Raw genomic sequence first — 21,300 nt, forward strand, 5'->3', positions numbered from 1 at the left:
ACAATATTGGATTCCCAAGGATCAAATACATTACCTCGATAGACCATATCGAGGCTATGATCCAGGGGGAGCTAAAACGATTAAAATTAAAAATTAAAAATTAAAATAAAAAATTAAATTAAAAAATTCGAAATTAAAAATTAAACCAAAATTCGAAATTAAACTAAACATTCTAAATTTAATTGAAAATAGAAGGAGGATCCAGAATAGCTGGTACCCGCATCTAAACTACCCGACTGGGTAACCAAACTTAATCTACCCGAAATGGGTAAACAAGAATAGTCTACCCGGCAGGGTAATTAAGGTTAGATAAAATGGACTAGGTTTAACTTGACCCACGGTACTGGTAAAGTTTTTGGATGATAGTACGTTAAGGAAGCTTGGGCATCGCATGTCTAGGAAGATATGACTTCGACCTGGTGCATTTGGCCAAGTGGAACTGACCGAAGCTACCCTTAAATGGATCCTAACTAGTTAGACCAAGGTTTAGTATTAAGTTCAATAGGTAGGACTATTTGGAAAACCTCGAAGGCATGGTTACTTTAATGAGTTCCTTATGACTCACCATAGCCCAGAAGTTTATCCAAAGAATGCTTACTTGTTGAACCCAAAGCTAAACCTGAATCTAACACAAAGTTAAACATAATCCTAAAATTGAACCTCAATTCATCTCACAAAAATTATAGGAGTCCCTGATTGAAAATTTAGATCGGGTGAGATGACTAAGGAATTCAAATTCAAAATTAAATTCATTAATTCAAAACTAAATTCATTAATTCAAAATTAAATTCATTAAATTAACTTAATCATTCATTCAAATTAAAATTAACTTAAATTTTTTTAAGGACTTACTTCAATCAAACTGTCTTTTGATCCATCAACTACTTTGTTTGTAGGAATTGGATCAATGGATATTGGACAGTGGATGCTCCAGACATATGACTGGAGATAGGTTGAAATTCACTAAGCTAAAACTAAAGAACCTAGGATCAGTTGCATTCGGCAACGATGGAAAACTGAAAGTAATCGGAAAAGGTAATATCGAACTTAACTCCGATTTTATTATTCGAAAAGTGTTGTTAGTTGAAAATTTTAATTTCAATTTATTAAGTATAAGCTAATTATGCGATACTGGTTACTCGGTCAATTTTACCAAGTCTGAATGTATGGTCAAACATGTTGACAATCCAAAAATCATACTTAAGGGCACTAGGAAAGATAATGTCTACATCATTTATCTACCAACACTCTCAATAAAGTGTTTTCTAACACAACAAGAGGAAACTGAGTTGTGGCACAGGAGATTGGGTCACACTCACACAAGACTCATTTAAAAAATGAGTCAAAATGAACTAGTCAGAGGGTTGCCCAAATTAAAAGTTATTGAAAAGTCGATATGTAATGCGTGTCAACAAGGAAAACAAACTAAGTCAACTCACAAGTCAACCAATCTAGAAAGAACTACTTGCTTACTTGAGCTCCTTCACCTAGACCTATTTGATTCACACAGAGTCAAGTCTCTAAGCAAGAACCAGTATTGCTTAGTTATAATAGATGACTTCTCCAGGTTCACCTGGGTAAAATTCCTAAAAACAAAAGATGAAGCCTTTGAAATATTTAGTAATTTTTGCAAATTAACAGAAAATGAAAAAGATACTAAAATTAAAAGAATAAGAAGTGACCATGGAGGAGAATTTGAGAATCACAAGTTCACTGAATTTTGTGAAATAAATGGGTACAAACATGAATACTCCTGTCCTAGGACCCCTCAACAAAATGGTTTAGTAGAACGTAAAAACAGAACCCTACAAGAAGCTGCTAGAACCATGTTAAACGAATATAAACTATCTAATCAATTCTGGGCTGAAGCAGTTAGTACAATATGTTACATTCAAAATAGGATTTTAATTAACAAAATTCAAAATAAAACACCCTATGAAATTTATTATAATAAAATTCCCAACTTAAACTATTTAAAAGTATTTGGGTGTAAAGTTTTCATTTTGAACACTAAAGACTACTTAGGGAAATTTACATAAAAAACAACCTCAGGAATATTTTTAGGATATTCAACAACTAGTAGAGCATATAGAGTGTATAACAAAAATATCCTAAAAGTAGAAGAAACAATAAATATAATATTTAATGAAGAAAATAAGTTACCCAACACAATAAATGAAACTGAAAATACTGAAAATATTAACTCAATAAACAGAGAAGATAACGAAATTCAACCTGAACCTATTGAATCTGAAGATCAAATCACTAACACAAATGATATACGACCAACTAGAACAAGCACAAACCACCCATCTGACCAAATTTTGGGTGACCCAACTGTAGGAGTTAGAACCAGATCATCTTATAGAAACCAGAGCCAAATAGCCTTGATTTCAAAAATTGAACCCAAAACCATAGAAGAAGCCCTACCAGACCCAGATTGGACTCTAGCAATGCAAGAAGAATTGACCCAATTTGAAAGGAATCAGGTCTGGGAATTAGTGCCTAAACCCGTTAACAAATCCATAATTGACACTAAATGAGTTTTTAGAAACAAATTAAATGATCAAGGTGAAATAGTTAGAAACAAAGCTACGTTAGTAGCTAAAAGATTCAGTCAAGTAGAAGGATTAGATTATGACGAGACCTATGCTCCAGTAGCAAGACTTGAATCCATTAGGATGTTACTAGCCTATGCAGCACACAAAGGATTCAAGCTATTTCAAATGGATGTAAAATCCGCATTTTTAAACGGATTTATTAAATAAGAAGTATACGTAGGTCAACCCCCAAGATTTGATTACTTGGAACAACCAAATTATGTCTTTAAATTAAAAAAGGCTCTTTACGGACTAAAACAAGCACCTAGGGCTTGGTATGAACGTCTGTCCAATTACTTAATATCAAAAGGATTCAACCAAGGTCAAATAGACCCAACCCTTTTCGTAAAAACCTTAGAAAATGACATTTTTATAGCCCAAATTTACGTTGACAATATTATTTTCGATTCCACAAATTCTAGATTTCTAAAAGAATATAATTCACCAAGCTAATGGAAAATGAATTTGAAATGAGTCTGGTAGGAGAACTTAATTTTTTCTTAGGTTTACAGATTAAGCAAACTAAAGATGGAATTTACATTTATCAAACTAAATATGCTAAGGAATTAATTAGAAATTTTGGCATGGAAAACTCAAAAATAATCAATACACCAATGGCTACAAATGCTAAAATTGACTCAGACTTAGAAGGTAAATTAGTAGACTTGAAATACTATCGGAGTGCTATAGGAAGTCTATTGTACCTAACTGCAAGTCGACCAGACATTATTTTTGCAGTAGGTATGTGTGCACGATACCAATCTTGTGCAAAAGAGTCTCACTTAACCCTTGTCAAAAGAATCCTTAGGTATGTTAAGGGAACCCTAAATGTAGGACTATGGTACCCTAGATCTGGTACCCTTGACCTAAACGGCTACTCTGACTCAGACTATGCTGGATGCAAGCTAGATAGAAAAAGCACAAGTGGTAGCTGTCAATTTCTAGGACAATGCCTAGTAAGTTGGTCAAGTAGAAAGCAACACTGTGTTGCTTTATCTACCACTAAAGCTGAATATATAACCTTAGGTGAATGCACATCTCAGTTGTTATGGATGATGCATGCCCTTAAAGACTATCAACTGGAGTATCATAAAACTAAAATCTCAATTGATAATATAAGCTCAATAGATCTAACAAAAAGCCCAATTCATCACTCAAGGACTAAACATATAGAAGTGAAACACCACTTTGTAAGGGATCACGTAGCTAAGGGTGATATTGAACTCAACTATATTGAGTCAAAATCAAACCTAGCTGACATCTTCACAAAGCCCTTACCTGAACTTGAGTTCAGCTCACTTAGAAGGTAAATAGGAATGTGCTGGGTAGAATAGATATTAATTTTCAAAACTCACTGTCTTACTTCAAAACTCATTTTTTTTTATTCTTTTCAAAATCTAGGAAAAATAATGATTTTAAAATCACATTTTTTTAGAATTTTCAAAAATATGACTTAGCCTAGGATCTACCCTAGAAATCTTGTTCCCCTAGATTTAAGCCAGAGCATCTCACAAACACCTAGGTATACCTTGCTTGTGTTTGTAAAACATAGAATGGTGTGAGATGCATAGGGTATAGCCTGGACTCAAGAATGCTTATTACTATGCATCAATATGAGTCTGGGCGTTAAATATTTTATTAACAGTAATCAAGTCAAGTTTTCCAGCCTTAGTCATATCTAACTGGACTAAATGACTTTACTTGACTAACCAAGTGAAAGCTGTTGCCCTCTAGACAATCAGCAAGTAGCTAACAGTTAGACAGTTGGTGAAGGAAATGTTAAGCTTAAGCATGCTTACACTTTAGGGCTCTGATACCTGATCAAGACAAGGTGGATAAGTTGCCACATACTTGGACTATCAGAACCTAACAATTTATTAAAACATTAATCAAGGGGGAGTGAATTCTTCTTTTCAAGCTAGTTCTCTTTTAAAATAAAAATTTTCTTTGACCTGGTTTTAAAAATTATTTTTGACTTAACTTAAAATAAAAAATTATGATAGATGTGATATTGAATTAACATTATTAAAAGCTTGGATTTTCAGATAATCATTTTTCAAAACTAAGCACTAAAATTATCTAAATCCTTTTTAAAGCTAAGTACTTAAGTTAACCTTTTATGAAAATCCTTTTAAAGTTAAATACTCAAGCAAAGCTTTTATCAATAATTTTAAAATATATATATATATATATATATATATATATATATATATATATATATATATATATATATATATATATATATATATATATATATACCTTTAAGTGTTTGTCAAAATTTTTGTTTAATAACTCATTTTTCAAACAACAATTAGTTTCAAAAGATTAAGTTTAGCTAATTTTTGGTGAAAATGAGTTAAGTATTTTCAAAACCATTTCAAATTGAGCTAAGTGATTTTCAAAAGGCTTGTTAAAATTTAGCTAAAGTATTCTCTAAAACTTCTTTTCAAATTTATCTAAGTAACTTCTATAGCCTTTTTCAAAATTAACTAAGTCAAATACTTTTTCAAGAAAGGTTTTTCAAATTTAGCTAAGTGTTTACCAAAGTAATGATTTTCAAATGCTAAATTTTGCTAAGTTTTTGTTGAAAACACTAAGTATTTTCCAAGGTATTTCCTAATTTAAGTAAAACAATTCTTTTTGAAACACTAAGACATTAAATAAAGGGCTACTCTTCAGGGGGAGCTTAAACTAATTATTCTTTTCTCTTCTTGATATTCTTTTTGATTTATGTCAAAGGGGGAGAGAAAATTCAAAGTTAAAGAAATTAAGAATTAAGAATTTAAACATAAAGAGGAGCATAAGTTTTACAAATTTTTACATTCATGCTCATGTTTAAATTTCTTAATAATTTCATATTTAAATTTTGTCTTACTTTTACTTAACTTTGAACTATATTGCCATGATCAAAAAGGGGGAGATTGTTGGTGCGGGAAGCATCCGACGATCGAACCGGTGTTTTGATTATGTCAAAGGGTTCAAGTTAAGTTGTTTTGTTATCTAATGAGCTTAAACAAGTGTGCAGGAAAGTCCTAACTGCAGTTAGGCAGGTGAAAATCCTAAGGGGTGGTAACCTTAGGTCCTAGGGGGTGGTAACCCTAGGTGAAGGAGAAAAATCCTAAGGGGCGGTAACCTTAGGTCCTAGGGGGTGGTAACCCTAGGTGGAGGAAAATCCTAAGGGGGGGGGGGGGGGGGGGGTAACCTTAGGTACTAGGGGGTGGTAACCCTAGGTAGAAAAAAAATCCTAGGGGGCGGTAACCCTAGGTCCTAGGGGTGGTAACCCTAGGCGGAAAGTCCAGTCGGTCTGGAGGACCGGATTGACATCAGGTAAATCTCCTAAGTGGAGTAGGTGAGGATGCGTTCCCCGTAGAGGGAACAGTAGGCGTCGGGTCGACCTAGGGTTTCCGGTCGGAAACCCGAAGTCAGACCCGGACAGTCCGAAGGCTGTCAATTCATTTGTTTATATATTATCTTTTGTTCTAACTCTATTTTGCAGGAAACTAATACTTTTGTGCAGGGTTAGTACTGACCGGGATCGGTCGACCGAACCTTCAAGCTACCAGACCAGATCGCCAGAAGTTGGACCAGGTTCGAACAGGGATCGGTCGACCGGACCTCGGGATCGGTCGACCGGACCTCGGGATCGGTCGACCGGACCTCGGGATCGGTCGACCGAACCTGGATAGGTATCGACTGGATCAAGCCGAGGTGTGCGGGTCAGAGGAGACTGATCGGTTGACCGAATCTTGGGATCAGTCGACCGAACCCAGGGATAAAGTTTGACCAGATCGAAGCGGAGCGACGGATCAGATGCGGTGGAGATCATCTGATCGGTCGACCGAACGTGGGGATCGGTCGACCGATCCGCTTCGGGTCAAAGCTGATCCCGAGACTTGGGGATCTGGATCAGACCTTACAGAGCTATAAAAGGAGGCCTCGAGGTGCAGCTCAAACATCATCTCCGAACAGAAAACTCTGCTCTTCCGTGTGCTGCTGCTAAACGCCTCGACAACGCTCTGCTACTCCAACGAATCACTCCAAAGTTCTTAATTCTCCTTTTTCGTTGGTATAATTTCCTTACTGCACTTACTTGTACTTATTCAATTGTAAAGATTTGCGCTATATAGTTGTTGCCCACCGAAAGCGGTCAAGGACCGCGGGCCTTCGAGTAGGAGACGCTATAGGCTCCGAACGAAGTAAAACACTTGCGTCTCTGTGTGTTTCATTTACTTTCCGCTGCACTTATAGTCTGTGTTTTAAATCGCTTAAAATAGCCACGAGCGCTATTCACCCCCCTCTAGCGCTTTCGATCCAACACCTTCTCCCCCTTTGATCACATAAAAAATGGAGTACCAAAAGAAATCTAAGGGTAATTTTTCTAAAAAATAGGAAAGTTTTTAGTTAAGAAAAAAAAACTCTGATTTTCAACATTTTGAAAAACTTATCAAGTTTTTGAAAATAATTTTGTTAACACTTAAAAAAATTGTAATAATTTTAGAAAAAAATCTAAGTACAAATATATTTTTGATATCACCAAAAAAATTATAACATCAATAATTTCCTAAGTTGAACAAATTTGCAAAAAAAAAATTGTAGAAATAATTTTGGTAAGGTAAAGCTGATACTTCCAAAAAAAATTTTAAGTTTTTTTTAAAAAATCTAAATTAAAAACACCAAAAAAAATATTTGAGTAACTATTTAAAGTATTATTAAATTATAATTAAATCTTTTATTAGTTAGTCAATTAAACATTTTATTTCATTAATTGGGTTCTAGGTTGTGACGAAACACTAGGCCTTCTTGGTTATTAGAGTAACAACCACTTTATTGACAAAGTCTCTTAAGGAAATTCAAACATTTAATTTTCTCGCTAGAAGCCCTAAGTATAATTAAAGTTCAATTTAGACAAGACTTTGGAACCCAATAGATTCCAGCCAACTAGGTTAATTAAAAATCTCTTAGAAATATATTTCTGAGAAATTTTCCTAATTTGTCCCTTGTGGTAATTAAAATACCAGTTCAAATTATTATATTTCTTAATAGTTTGATTTTTAACATTTAAGCATGCATGATTTTTCAATTCTTCTACTTGTATTTTCAATTCATCATTTTCCAATTTTAATTTTTCAAAATCTCCTAATAGGCAAGATTTGACTAGAATTAACTTTAATTTATTATTTTATTTTTCTAGTTTGCAACAGCTTTTAGATAATAATTTAACAAATAAATAACTTATCGGGAGGAAGAGATCGCACCTGACTTACCTTGTTGATCTCGTTATCCGTAGCTCCCCTTGAACTGCTGCTTTCTTCCGATGTCGTTCTCCCTTCATCGATGCTCATTTCAGACGAGTTTGCTTCGTTTTGTTGTCTTGATGACTTGCCATTAACGCAAGTTCGGAAAAAGCCTCAATCTCTGATTCGGACGATGTTTCGTCTCACGTCACCTTCAGGTTTTTTTGCTTGTTCATTTGGACAGACTTCTTGTTCTTATCCTTGTCCTTGTTCTTCAGTTTAGGGCAGTTGTCTTTAACATGCCCTTCTTCATTGCAGTGTAGCATCTGATTATTCTTTTCTTTCTACCTTACAGATGGTTAGTTTTTCTAGATTTAAATAATTTTTTAAATTGTCTTACCATCATTACCGTTCCGTCGTCGTCGAGAGAAGATTCTGAATCCTATTCATCCATCTTTGCCTTAAGGGCAATCTTGTGCTTCAGCTCCTTCTTCGTATTTGCACATCTCGTTTCATGGACTTCAAATGTTGAAAATATTTCTTCTAAGGTAACAGATTCTAAATCTTTAGATATATAATAAGCATCTACTAATGATATCCACTCGGTAGTACTAGGAAATGCATTAAGTGCGTACCTTAGCGAATCCCGGTTGCTTACCTTTTTTCCGAGATTCGTGAGTCCAGTGATTAGTTCCTTCACTCTCGAGTGAAGATGTCCAATGATTTCTTCTGCTTCCAGTTTTATGTGTTGGTACCCCAAGGTTATTTTGATGTGATCAAACAAGTTAAGTTAGGTCATGTTGTGTTTAACCTTGTGTCTAAGTGTGCAGGAGCTTAGGAACACAGGAAGTCGAGCAAAAAACACAGCTAGCGAGAAGGACGACACGGGAGAGAGCCGTCGGGCTCGATGCGTTTGAGGGATGAGGTGCTGCGGAAGAGTTCACGGGCGAACGAGAAGGAGGTGTGTGGCGTTTCTGAGGGACGAGAGCCGGTGCGGAAGGTTGTTCAAGAAGGCCAGAAGTTGGGTTCGGGTGAGCCCTATTCCGGATGGTCGAAATCACCCAAGCGAACGGAGCCGGAGCGAAAGTCCCAGACCGAGGCAAGCATAATCGGAGCAAAGGGCTTGGACCGAAAAAGTCAACCATGTTGACTTTGTGAGTCTGAATGCCTGGAATCCAAATTTTATCATAGTCGATATGGACTTTGACCGACACATCGGGGATAGAATTCTATCTCACTCCAAGCGCCTAGAACCCTTCCAGGCGTCTGACCAAAGCTATAAATACAACCTTGGTCCCAGAAGCTAAATAGAACAAGAAATTACTGAAACAACACTTGTGTGTTTCTCTTTATTAGTTTAGCTTCTCATTTTCTGTGCTTACACTGCTATAAAGAGACTTCTCCGCCTGAAGGAGAATTTAGTGCTACTCTATTCCTTAGATTAACAACCTCCCCAGTTGTAACCAAGTAAATCCTCTAAGCCTCTGCTTTTTCAGTTTATTTAATTTTTTTATGCAAGTGTTTTTTAAGCCCGAGAAGGGTTTGTTTTAATTTTGTGTAGGGCTATTCAACCCCCCTTCTAGTCGGCCTATGGTCCTAACTAGTGGTATCAGAGTCAGGACGCCTCAGAAGGACTAATCGCCGACTAAAGCACCGAATCAATGATCAGACCAAGCATATACCCACTGAAGTTCGAGGGGGAGTTTGCTAGCTGGAAAAAGAGAATTCAAGTATTCTTTAAAACCGACTCTGAATTACTTTTAATAATAAAGTTTGATTTTGTAGCACCCGAGGGTAAGGAAGAATACCAGTGGACGAAGAAGGAGTAGGTCGACTACGTAGCAAACGACAAAACAGAGTTCCATCTGCTGAGCGTCCTTCCTCCATAAGAAGTTAACCAGATCGGCACGACAACTCATCAAAGGAGCTTTAGGAGAAGTTCCTTGAGCTACACGAAGGGATGTTCGAAGCCAAGCTCGCGAGACGGGACTTACTTCGCAACCAGCTCACCAACCTATGATTTGAAGAAGATGAAACGATTGCACACCTTCACTCGAGGATTAAGGAGCGCATCACCGGACTTTCGAATCTCGGAGAAAAGGTAAGCAACCGAGATTCGCTAAGGTTCGCTCTTAATGCATTCCCTAGAAATACAAAATGTGCATCACTAGTAGATGCCTTCTATATCTCTAAGGACTTAGAATCTATTACCATAGAAGAATTATTTTTAACTTTTGAAGTGCATGAATCGAGATATGCAGGTATGAAGGAGCCGAAGCACAACATCGCCTTCAAGGCAAGGAGGGAAGAACATGAGTTAGAATCCTTTCTCGACGACGATGAAATGATAATGATGGTAAGATGTTTTAAAAAGATATTTAAATCAAGAAAAAATAACCATCCGCAGGGTAGAAAGAAAAGGACAATCAGATGCTACCACTGCAATGAAAAATGACACATTAAGGACAACTGCCCTAAGTTAAGGAACAAGGATAAGGACAAAGAAAAGAAGCCTGTCCAAACTTTTGGTGCAATATCTCCTGGGTTAAGGTTGACCAGGTTGACTAGGCTTGAGTTGCTCAAACCTGAGTCTTGATGTTTTGGATTTCGATGTTTGACAATACATGGAGATTGCGGATGCAATCGTCCGATTGGGGAGATTGTTAATACAATTCCCCTCTGGTCAAGTAGGTCAAAGGGTTGACCCGATACTTGATTGAGAAAGTCCTAACTGGAGGTTAGACAGTTGAAAGTCCTAGTGAGTGAAGTCAGACAGTTTGAAAATCTTGGTGAGTGAAGCCAGGTGAAAGACCTAGTGAGTGAAACTAGGCAGTGGGAAAATCCTAGTGAGTTAAGCTAGGTGAAAGTCCTGGTGAGTGAAGCCAAGCAGGTGAAAGTCCCAGTGAGTGAAGCCAGGCAGATGGAAAGTCCTAGTAAGTGAAGCTAGGCAGATGGAAAGACCTGATGAGTGAAGCCAGGCACATGGAAATCCAGGTGGGTCAAGGTTGATCGGACACCTGGTGTTGGAAAGTCCATGTATGTCAAAGGATTGACCGGATACTTGGCACAAGGAAATCCAAATGCGTCAAGGGTGACCAAACATCTAGTGGAAGTCCAAGAGGGTCATGGAGGATCGGACAGTTGGCACGAGACGGTAAGTCCAAATGGATCATGGAGGACCAGACACTTGGCATGAGACGGTAAGTCCAAGTGATTCAAGGTTAATCGAACATTTGGCACAAGCAGAAAAGCCCTAGCAGGTCAAGGGTGACCAGATACTAGGCATGATATACCAACAGGTCATGGTTAATAGAATGTTGGGTTTGAGAACCTTGGACTAGATTTAGGCAAGTCAAAGGTGGGTCAATCGATCAACCGATCGATTGAACCGTAGTCCAATCGATCAGTTGATCGATTGGATATATGTCACGAAGAAGGTTTGGCCCAATTGATCAGTTGATCGATTGGGAGAAATTGTTGCGAGCACAGAACCTTTCCCAATCGATTGGGCATCTCCAATCGATCGGTCAATCGATTGGAGATTGAATTTCTCGCGCGCAGACGCGAGAAAGGCTAGATCGATTGGTCGATCAATTCAACCATTTCCAACAGAGTATAGAGGCACTCTGAATCGATCAACCAATCGATTCAAAGTCTCCCCAATAGATTGAGAGTCATTCAATTGATTCGAATCTGACTGTTGCGCAGGTTTAAAGTTGTTGCGAGCGACTTCTTTGACACGACTTCGAGCGCTTCTTCCCCGATCTTCATGATCTATTCTCCACTGAGCTCACCAACACACACCATATCTTGAAGGCTTAGAGAGGTGTGTTGTTGTACTTCCAAGCAAGTCAAGAAGTGTATTCAAGCAAGAAGAAAAGCAAGCTAGGGTTTCTGCCGTGTAAATCTTGTAAGATTTGATATTGTATTAGCTTGTAGTTTATTCTTCTTGTATATCTTTGTGTATGAGCGTGTACAAGGCTTCTCCGCCTTCAATAGTTACCGTAGAGGAGTATTTTCATAGTAGATGAGTGAGTGAGGGTTGGATCCTTGGATTAGTCACCTCTTCTTGAGGTGGATACCAAGTAAATCCTTAGTGTTAGCATTGTGAGTGTGTTTCTTGTTATTTATTCCGCTGCACATCATCGAAGAAGCACATCAACAAGCGCGAAGAGCTATTCACCCCCCCTTCTAGCATATTTCGACCCTAACAAGTGGTATCAGAGCGAGGTCGCTTTTCACCGAAATCATCGTCGGAAGGGGCAACAAGGCTAAAGGGTGAAGAAGTTGAAGCAAGTTCATCAAAATCAAAGAATTCAAAAAGCTCAACTTCAAGATGGACTCGGATTCGACACGAGGGTGCCTCCACCATTCATATCCACAAACTTTGATTCTTATAAATCAATGATAAAAAATTTTCTTATTATGGAGATAGAACAATGGTTTGTTCTAATGGAAGGCTTTGAAACTCCAACAAATTCAAAGGGCAAAATTCTCAAGAGGAGCAAGTGGAGCCAAGAGAAAATTCAAAGATGTGAGACCAATGATAAAGTGACCAAGATATTGGTCAATCTATTGCCGAGCAACATCTTGGAGCAAATTGGAGAATTCAAGGATGCCAAGGAGCTTTGGAACAAATTGGTTAAGCTTCATGAAGAACTTGTTAGTTAGAGCCCTAGAGCCAATCATTTGATGATTGTATGGACTCATTGTATCATATTCTTGTTTATTAATAAAGGCATTTGTTTGGTTATTATACTTATTTGTATTAGTGCCAAATAGACTAAGTATAATAGCGTCCTTGAGTAGAAGGTTCATACCTATATCAATCGATTAGTTGAATCGATAGTGAGATGATATAGGGAACACTACTCTAAATCATTCCTAGTCGAGTATTAACATTCAGGGACAATGTTAATGCAATAAGACTAGCATGTAGGTCAGCTCGATGACTTGATCTCACAAGTCATGGATATATAGATATCAAGCTGACACATGGGTATACATTGGAGAATGTATACTGAATGACCCGCCATGAGAAAGTATCATGGATCGTTATATGAGTGTCATATACTTTCTCATGTGGCTATTAGTATGACTATTAGTCCTTAGACCTGAAGTCACCATGGATCCCTACATAAGGAGTTATGTACTTTGGTTTCGTCAAACGTCACCCGTAACAGGGTGGACTATAAAGGCGATTACTGGGTATGTAACAAATTATGCAGAGGGATGTGAGTGATGTAGATGGGATCTATCCCTCCCATATGACGGGAGCGACAACAATATTCTTGATAGAGTTAGACCACGAAGTGCATGGTCATGCCCAAATGAGTCAACATTAGATGTTGAGCTCATTTGATCGAGTGAGTCTACTTGGAGTTCAAGATTTAGATTGATTAGAGGATGACACGGTCTATCCCTCATATTGATCAATCTAGATATCTAAGATAGAAGGACAATGTCACATATTTTGTGAGGAGTCACAATTGGTAGTCACAAGGTGATGTCGGATCTCGACATTTTTATAACTTGGGTAGTAATGATGTGTTGCTAGATACCGCTCATTACTTATGCTCCTAAATGGGTTTAGGGCATTGCCAACGTTACAAGAACCTATAGGGTCACACACTAAGGACAATTAGATGGAGATTTGGTTCATATGATGAACCAAGAGGATTAGATTCATTTGATGAATCATATTGGATTAAGAGTAATCCAAATTGGGCTAATTGAGTTGGACTCAAGTTGATTCATGTATTCAATGAGTCTAATTTAGATTATGACTCATTAAATCAACTTAATTTAATGAATTAGATTCATTATATTAAGTTGGCTTGAATCATATGGTTGGATTAGATCAACCATGAGAGAGATTTGATCAAGTTTGACTTGATTTGAGAGGAAGAGAAAAAGTCATGTTTGACTTGACTTTTTTGCCACATCACTAGTGAGTTGGCAAGATGTGGACCAATAGGATTGCTCCACATCATCAATGTGTGCCACCTCATGGAGGTTACAAGCCTCCATAGCATTTAATGTGGCCGGCCCACATTAAATGAGGAGGTTACACTTGTTTCCATGTCATTTAGTGAGGTGGCAAGATGTGGACCAATAGTGTTGATCCACATCATCCTAGAGTGCCACCTCATGGGGGTTACAACTCTTAATGGTCTCCACATTAATTGGAATTAATGTGGGAGTTACACTAGATGAGAGTGGCCGGCCACTTTGGGTTTTGAATGAGAATTCATTTTCATTCAAGTGGTGTATATTCTTCCTTCTTCCTCTCAAGATCTCCTTCTCCCTCTCCTCCTTGCTTGGCCGAACCACATAGGTGCTAGCACACCTTGGTTTTTGGTCACCTCCATCTAGTGTGTCCGTGTGGATACTTCTAGAGGATCGTGCGCTTGACGGTCTTGAGATCCGGCACCATTTGGACGAGCGAGATTCGCGTGGGGCGCGCATCAAGGGTAATGATCTTAATTTTAGTGTAGATCTAAAGTTTTTACAAACTCGTACAAGAAAAGATTTTTCGAAAAGTTTTGTTTACGAATCTTTGCACGAGATCCATGGCTTTGGGTGACTCGGGGTTTTCGCGGCCCGACGAACCCAACAGTGGTATCAGAGCCACGTGCAAAGACTTGTACGAGTTCGTTTGTATTTTTATGAAAAATATACCTTCTGTGATTTTCTGTAAAAATTGAGTTTTTAGAGTTTTTATGAGTAATTTTTCCGTAGAAGCGAAGCACAAGTGTCTCGGCACTTGTAGGCTTCGGCTACCGGAAAGTTTTCTTTTAAACGGCTTCGTTTTGCCCCAAATCCGTTTGGGACAGCGGGGTCGGGTGCCATTAGATCGCAAAGGAGCAACTCACGATGGTTAGATCGTGGGTAGGGGCATTGCCCCTAACCCCGCAAGGGAATTTGCTCTGCGATTGCACCCGAAATCGCTAAAAACGAACCCGCCGGGAAGATTTTTCCGAAACGGCAATGTCTCGACCCAAATCGTTTTGGGACAGCGGGTTTAGGCACTGTTGGATCGCAAAGGAACCCTCGCGATGATTAGATCGCGGGTAGGGGCGCTGCCCCTGGGCCCCGCAAGGGGATCCGTTCCGCGATTGCGCCCGAAACCGCTAAACGGGACCGCCGGGAAATTTCACTCATAAAAATTGTAAAAATTATTTTTAAAATTACAGAAAAATTATGAAAAATATATAATTTTGAATTATATATTAATTTGTGATAGTCATGTCCCAAAATACCCAATAAGATTGGATTTGTGTTGTAATTCATAATACGGCCTGCGTGCCGTCATATGATTGTGTGTGCTGTATTTTTATTTTTTCCACGGCCTGCGCGTCGTGCCTTTCTCTTATTCTAGTTGTAAATTAGATTTAGACTCGAATGTAACTCGAGTTTCAAATTGTAATGTACAAATTGGAGCGGTGGAGGGTCCACACGAGACGGAGTTTCGAGGCGGGCACGAGCAACACAAGGTGGTCAAAGGGAGGAGCTTGGAGAAGATGTTGACCCTAGGTTGACCATTCGATCTTCTCATTGGCTTGAGAAGATCGTAGTAGGGCCATGACTAAATCACAAATAGATTAATTAATTAATTGTTATATATCTGATGCATGTTTAATAATTAATTAATTAATTAGTGCCTTAACGATTAGATTAGATCTAAGTCGTGCACATGATGCACCCTTGCGATTAGATTAGATCTAAGTCGTGCACAAGATGCATCCTTCTCGATTAGATTAGATCTAGATCGAACCAACTCTAAATGCCTAACCGTGCCGTGATACCTATCACTACCTCGATCACATGTATTGTTGAATCTGCCAAAGCAGAGCAATACATATTATCTTGGTAGGGTACGGAGGGACAATCTTGGTCCCGCCTATCAACGCATGGGTGAATACAAACTCAATTAGATTGAGTATTCCTAGTTACTCGGTTGGATCGAGTCAACTATAGGCATTCTTCCAATAGTTGGAAAGGTAGGACAAAATCACGTTTATATTAACTCTCGGGCGTATTAGCCAAAGCTAACTCAAGTTTTAATATAAATGCGGATATTGATTCTATAAACAAGAGTTGCATAGAGATGTAATTGGTAATCGTTACCTACCGATCATACTAAGCCTTGGGCGTATTAGCCAAAGCTAACTCAAGGGTTAGTATGATGTGGATCTTGTTCCACAAGAATTATAGTATTCAGTGGGAGCATCATTTAATTAAAGGCCTAATTAAATGATTTTTAAAGAATGTGATATTTATTTCTGCAAATTTTCTGTTGTAGATAACCATGACGTCGAACACGAACTCTTTCTCCCTGCGTTCGTCCTTAAGAAGGACAAGCTCAACGGAGCAAATTTCCGGGAAGAACCGAGAATTGTTCTCACTCAGAACGTAAACGCTTGGAGCAGCCCATTCCCGAGGCTCCTCCCGCCACTGCACGCGAGCGATCGAGATGCTTACAAGAAGCATCAAGACGACGATTAGATGTGTCCTGTCTAATGCTCGCGACCATGAACTCAGAGCTTGAAGCAACATGAGTTGATGGGCGCTTCGATATGGTTGAGCATCTTCGCCAACTATATCGTGGACAAGCGAGGCATGAGAGATTTGAGATCTCTAAGGCACTGTTTCTCAGACGGGGCTCCTGTAGGTCCTTATGTACTCAAGATGATTGGGTACATAGAGAACCTACAAAGACTGGGGTTCCCACTTGGCCAAGAGCTGGCCACTGACTTGATCTTGCAGTCCTTGCCGGATAGCTATAGTCAATTCGTTCTCAACTATAACATGAACGAGATTGACAAGCCACTGCCCGAGCTACTTAGTATGTTACGAACTGCTGAGATTAACCTTAAGAAGGTTAAGCCCATTCTGATGGTCCAGAAGCACAAGGGCAAGGGCAAGCCCAAAGGTAAGGGAAAGTCTCAAACCAAGGGCAAAGGCAAGGCACTGAAGCCGAAAGGAGGGGTTGCCAAGGATGCTACCTGCTTCCACTGCGGTCAGACCGGGCACTGGAAGAGGAACTGCAAGGTATACTTGGAGGATCTTAAGAAGAAGCGAAGTGAGACTTCCACTTCAGGTATATATGTTATAGAAGTCAATCTATCTATTTCTACATCATGGGTATTAGATACTGGATGTGCTTCTCACATTTGTACTAATGTACAAGCACTGAGAAATAGCAGAGCATTGACAAAGGGCGAGATAGACCTACGAGTAGGCAATGGAGCACGGGTTACTACTGTTGCTGTAGGAACTTACTATCTATCTCTAGTCTCTGGGCTTGTACTAGAATTAGATGATTGTTGTTATGTGCCTGCCTTGACTAAGAACATAATTTCAGTTTCTTGTTTGGACAAGAAAGGATTTTTGTTTACAATAAAGAACAAATGTTGTTCTGTCTATTTAAACGATATGTTCTATTGTAGTGCACCTCTGATAAACGGACTCTATATTCTAGACCTTGAGAGCCCTATCTATAACATAAATACCAAGAGGTTCAAGTCAAATGACATGAACCAAACCTACCTCTGGCACTGTCGCTTAGGTCATATAAATGACAAGCGCTTATCCCAGCTCCATAAGGATGGTTTGTTGGACTCATTTGATTTTGAATCATATGAGATATGCGAGTCATGCCTACGAGGCAAGATGACCAAGACTCCCTTTAGTGGGCATAGCGAGAGAGCAACTGATTTGTTAGGACTTATACATAGTGATGTATGTGGCCCTTTCAATGTTACTGCTAGAGGCGGTTATAGATACTTCATCACATTTACTGATGACTTCAGTAGATATGGTTATGTGTACTTGATGACACATAAGTCTGAATCCTTTGAAAAGTTCAAAGAATTCAAAAATGAAGTACAGAACCAGCTTGGCAAGAGTATTAAGATACTTCAATCAGATCGAGGTGGAGAATACCTTAGCCATGAGTTTCATGACTACCTAGCTGAGTGTGGGATTCTATCCCAACTCACTCCTCCTTGAACACCACAGTGGAATGGTGTATCCGAAAGGAGAAATCGTACCCTATTAGATATGGTGCGATCTATGATGAGTCACACAGATCTTCCGACATACCTTTGGGGTTATGCTCTAGACACGGCAGCTTTTATACTAAACCGAGTTCCATCCAAGGCCGTGATAAAGACACCATATAGGATATGGACTGGGAGAGATGCCCAGGTGTCTATCATGAGGATTTGGGGTTGTGAGGCTTACGTTAGACGTCAAGTCTCAGACAAATTAGGACTCAAATCTGACAAGTGCTACTTTATTGGATATTCCAAGGAAACTAAGGGATATTACTTCTACATTCCCAGTCAGCACAAGATAGTTGTGGTAAAGACTGGGGTCTTTCTAGAAAGGGACTTTGTTTTTAGAAAGACTAGTGGGAGCGCTTTCGATCTTGAAGAAGTTCAAGATGTGAACAATAGCACTGATGCCTCGATGGAAATTGGACTGGAACCACAAAGTGTTGTGGATGATGTTGTTCCACAAGGAGTTGAGGAACAACAACCAGTTCAAGTAGACATACCTCTTCACAGGTCTGATAGGGTACGTCGTCAGCCTGAGAGATACTCATTTCTCTTGTCTGACCATGATGACATTGTGCTCAGAGAGGATGAGCCCACCACCTATCAGGAAGCTGTGATGAGACCAGATTCCGAGAAATGGCTAGAGGCCATTCTCGGAGCTGGAATCTTCGATTCGATGATGCGATCAAACAGTTTGGTTTCATCAAGAACGAAGATGAGCCTTGTGTCTACAAGAAGGTTGTAGAAAACATAGTTGTCTTCCTCATATTGTATATGGATGACATACTACTCATTGGGAAGGACATCCCTATGCTTCAATCTGTCAAGACCTGGCTAGGGAGTTGCTTCTCAATGAAGGACTTAGGTGAGGCATCCCACATTCTTGGGATACAGATCTATAGAGATAGATCTAAGAGATTGCTTGGCCTAAGTCAGAGTACATACATTGACGAGGTACTCCTACGGTTTGCCATGCAGAACTCCAAGAAGGGATTTCTGCCGATGTCACATGGCGTGAGTCTTTTGAAGACTCAAGGTCCCTCTTCTGGAGAGGAGAGAGACCGCATGGATCAGATCCCTTATGCCTCAGCTATAGGATCGATCATGTACGCCATGCTATGTACTTGACCTGATGTCTCGTATGCTTTGAGCATGACGAGCAGATACCAGTCAGATCCAGGTGAAAGTCACTGGATAGCGGTCAAGAATATTCTTAAGTACTTAAGAAGGACTAAAGAATATTTCTTGATATATGGAGGCAATGATAAGCTAGCTGTAAAGGGTTACAGTGATGCTAGCTTCCAGACCGACCAGGATGACTATAGATCGTAGTCAGGGTTCGTATTCTACTTGAATGGTAGTGCTATGAGCTGGCAAAGTTCACAGCAGTTCTACAACGTTTCCATCTTATTCGAGAGATTATCGATAGAGGAGATGTGAAGATTTGCAGAGTATCTATAGAAGCTAACATCGCAGATCCCTTGACCAAGGCTTTGGCACAGAGAAAGCATGATGGTCACACTAGGTCATTAGGCCTTAGAGCCTATACTGATTGGCACTAGTGCTAGTGGGAGATTGTTAGTTAGAGCCCTAGAGCCAATCATTTGATGATTGTATGGACTCATTGTATCATATTCTTGTATATTAATAAAGGCATTTGTTTGGTTATTATACTTATTTGTATTAGTGCCAAATAGACTAAGTATAATAGCGTCCTTGAGTAGAAGGTTCATACCTATATCAATCGATTAGTTGAATCGATAGTGAGATGATATAGGGACACTACTCTAAATCATTCCTAGTCGAGTATTAACATTCAGGGACAATGTTAATGCAATAAGACTAGCATGTAGGTTAGCTCGATGACTTGATCTCACAAGTCATGGATATAGAGATATCAAGCTGACACATGGGTATACATTGGAGAATGTATACTGAATGACCCGCCATGAGAAAGTATCATGGATCGTTATATGAGTGTCATATACTTTCTCATGTGGCTATTAGTATGACTATTAGTCCTTAGACCTGAAGTCACCATGGATCCCTACATAAGGAGTTATGTACTTTGGTTTCGTCAAACGTCACCCGTAACAGGGTGGACTATAAAGGCGATTACTGGGTATGTAACAAATTATGCAGAGGAATGTGAGTGATGTAGATGGGATCTATCCCTCCCATATGACGGGAGCGACATCAATATTCTTGATAGAGTTAGACCACGAAGTGCATGGCCATGCCCAAATGAGTCAACATTAGATGTTGAGCTCATTTGATCGAGTGAGTCTACTTGGAGTTCAAGATTTAGATTGATTAGAGGATGACACGGTCTATGCCTCATATTGATCAATCTAGATATCTAGGATAGAAGGACAATGTCACATATTTTGTGAGGAGTCACAATTGGTAGTCACAAGGTGATGTCGGATCTCGACATTCTTGTAACTTGGGTAGTAATGATGTGTTGCTAGATACCGCTCATTACTTATGCTCCTAAATGGGTTTAGGGCATTGCCAACGTTACAAGAACCTATAGGGTCACACACTAAGGACAATTAGATGGAGATTTGGTTCATATGATGAACCAAGAGGATTATATTCATTTGATGAATCATATTGGATTAAGAGTAATCCAAATTGGGCTAATTGAGTTGGACTCAAGTTGATTCATGTATTCAATGAGTCTAATTTAGATTATGACTCATTAAATTAACTTAATTTAATGAATTAGATTCATTATATTAAGTTGGCTTGAATCATATGGTTGGATTAGATCAACCATGAGAGAGATTTGATCAAGTTTGACTTGATTTGTGAGGAAGAGAAAAAGTCATGTTTGACTTGAATTTTTTGCCACATCACTAGTGAGTTGGCAAGATATGGACCAATAGGATTGCTCCACATCATCAATGTGTGCCACCTCATGGAGGTTACAAGCCTCCATAGCATTTAATGTGGCCGGCCCACATTAAATGAGGAGGTTACACTTGTTTCCATGTCATTTAGTGAGGTGGCAAGATGTGGACCAATAGTGTTGATCCACATCATCCTAGAGTGCCACCTCATGGGGGTTACAACTCTTAATGGTCTCCACATTAATTGAAATTAATGTGGGAGTTACACTAGATGAGAGTGGCCGGCCACTTTGGGTTTTGAATGAGAATTCATTTTCATTCAAGTGGTGTATCTTCTTCCTTCTTCCTCTCAAGCTCTCCTTCTCCCTCTCCTCCTTGCTTGGCCGAACCACATAGGTGCTAGCACACCTTGGTTTTTGGTCACCTCCATCTAGTGTGTCTGTGTGGATACTTCTAGAGGACCGTGCGCTTGACGGTCTTGAGATCCGGCACCATTTGGACGAGCGGGATTCGCGTGGGGCGCGCATCAAGGGTAATGATCTTAACT

The sequence above is a fragment of the Zingiber officinale genome, chromosome 1A (assembly GCF_018446385.1).
Source record: "Zingiber officinale cultivar Zhangliang chromosome 1A, Zo_v1.1, whole genome shotgun sequence".
Classification (NCBI taxonomy): Eukaryota; Viridiplantae; Streptophyta; class Magnoliopsida; order Zingiberales; family Zingiberaceae; genus Zingiber; species Zingiber officinale.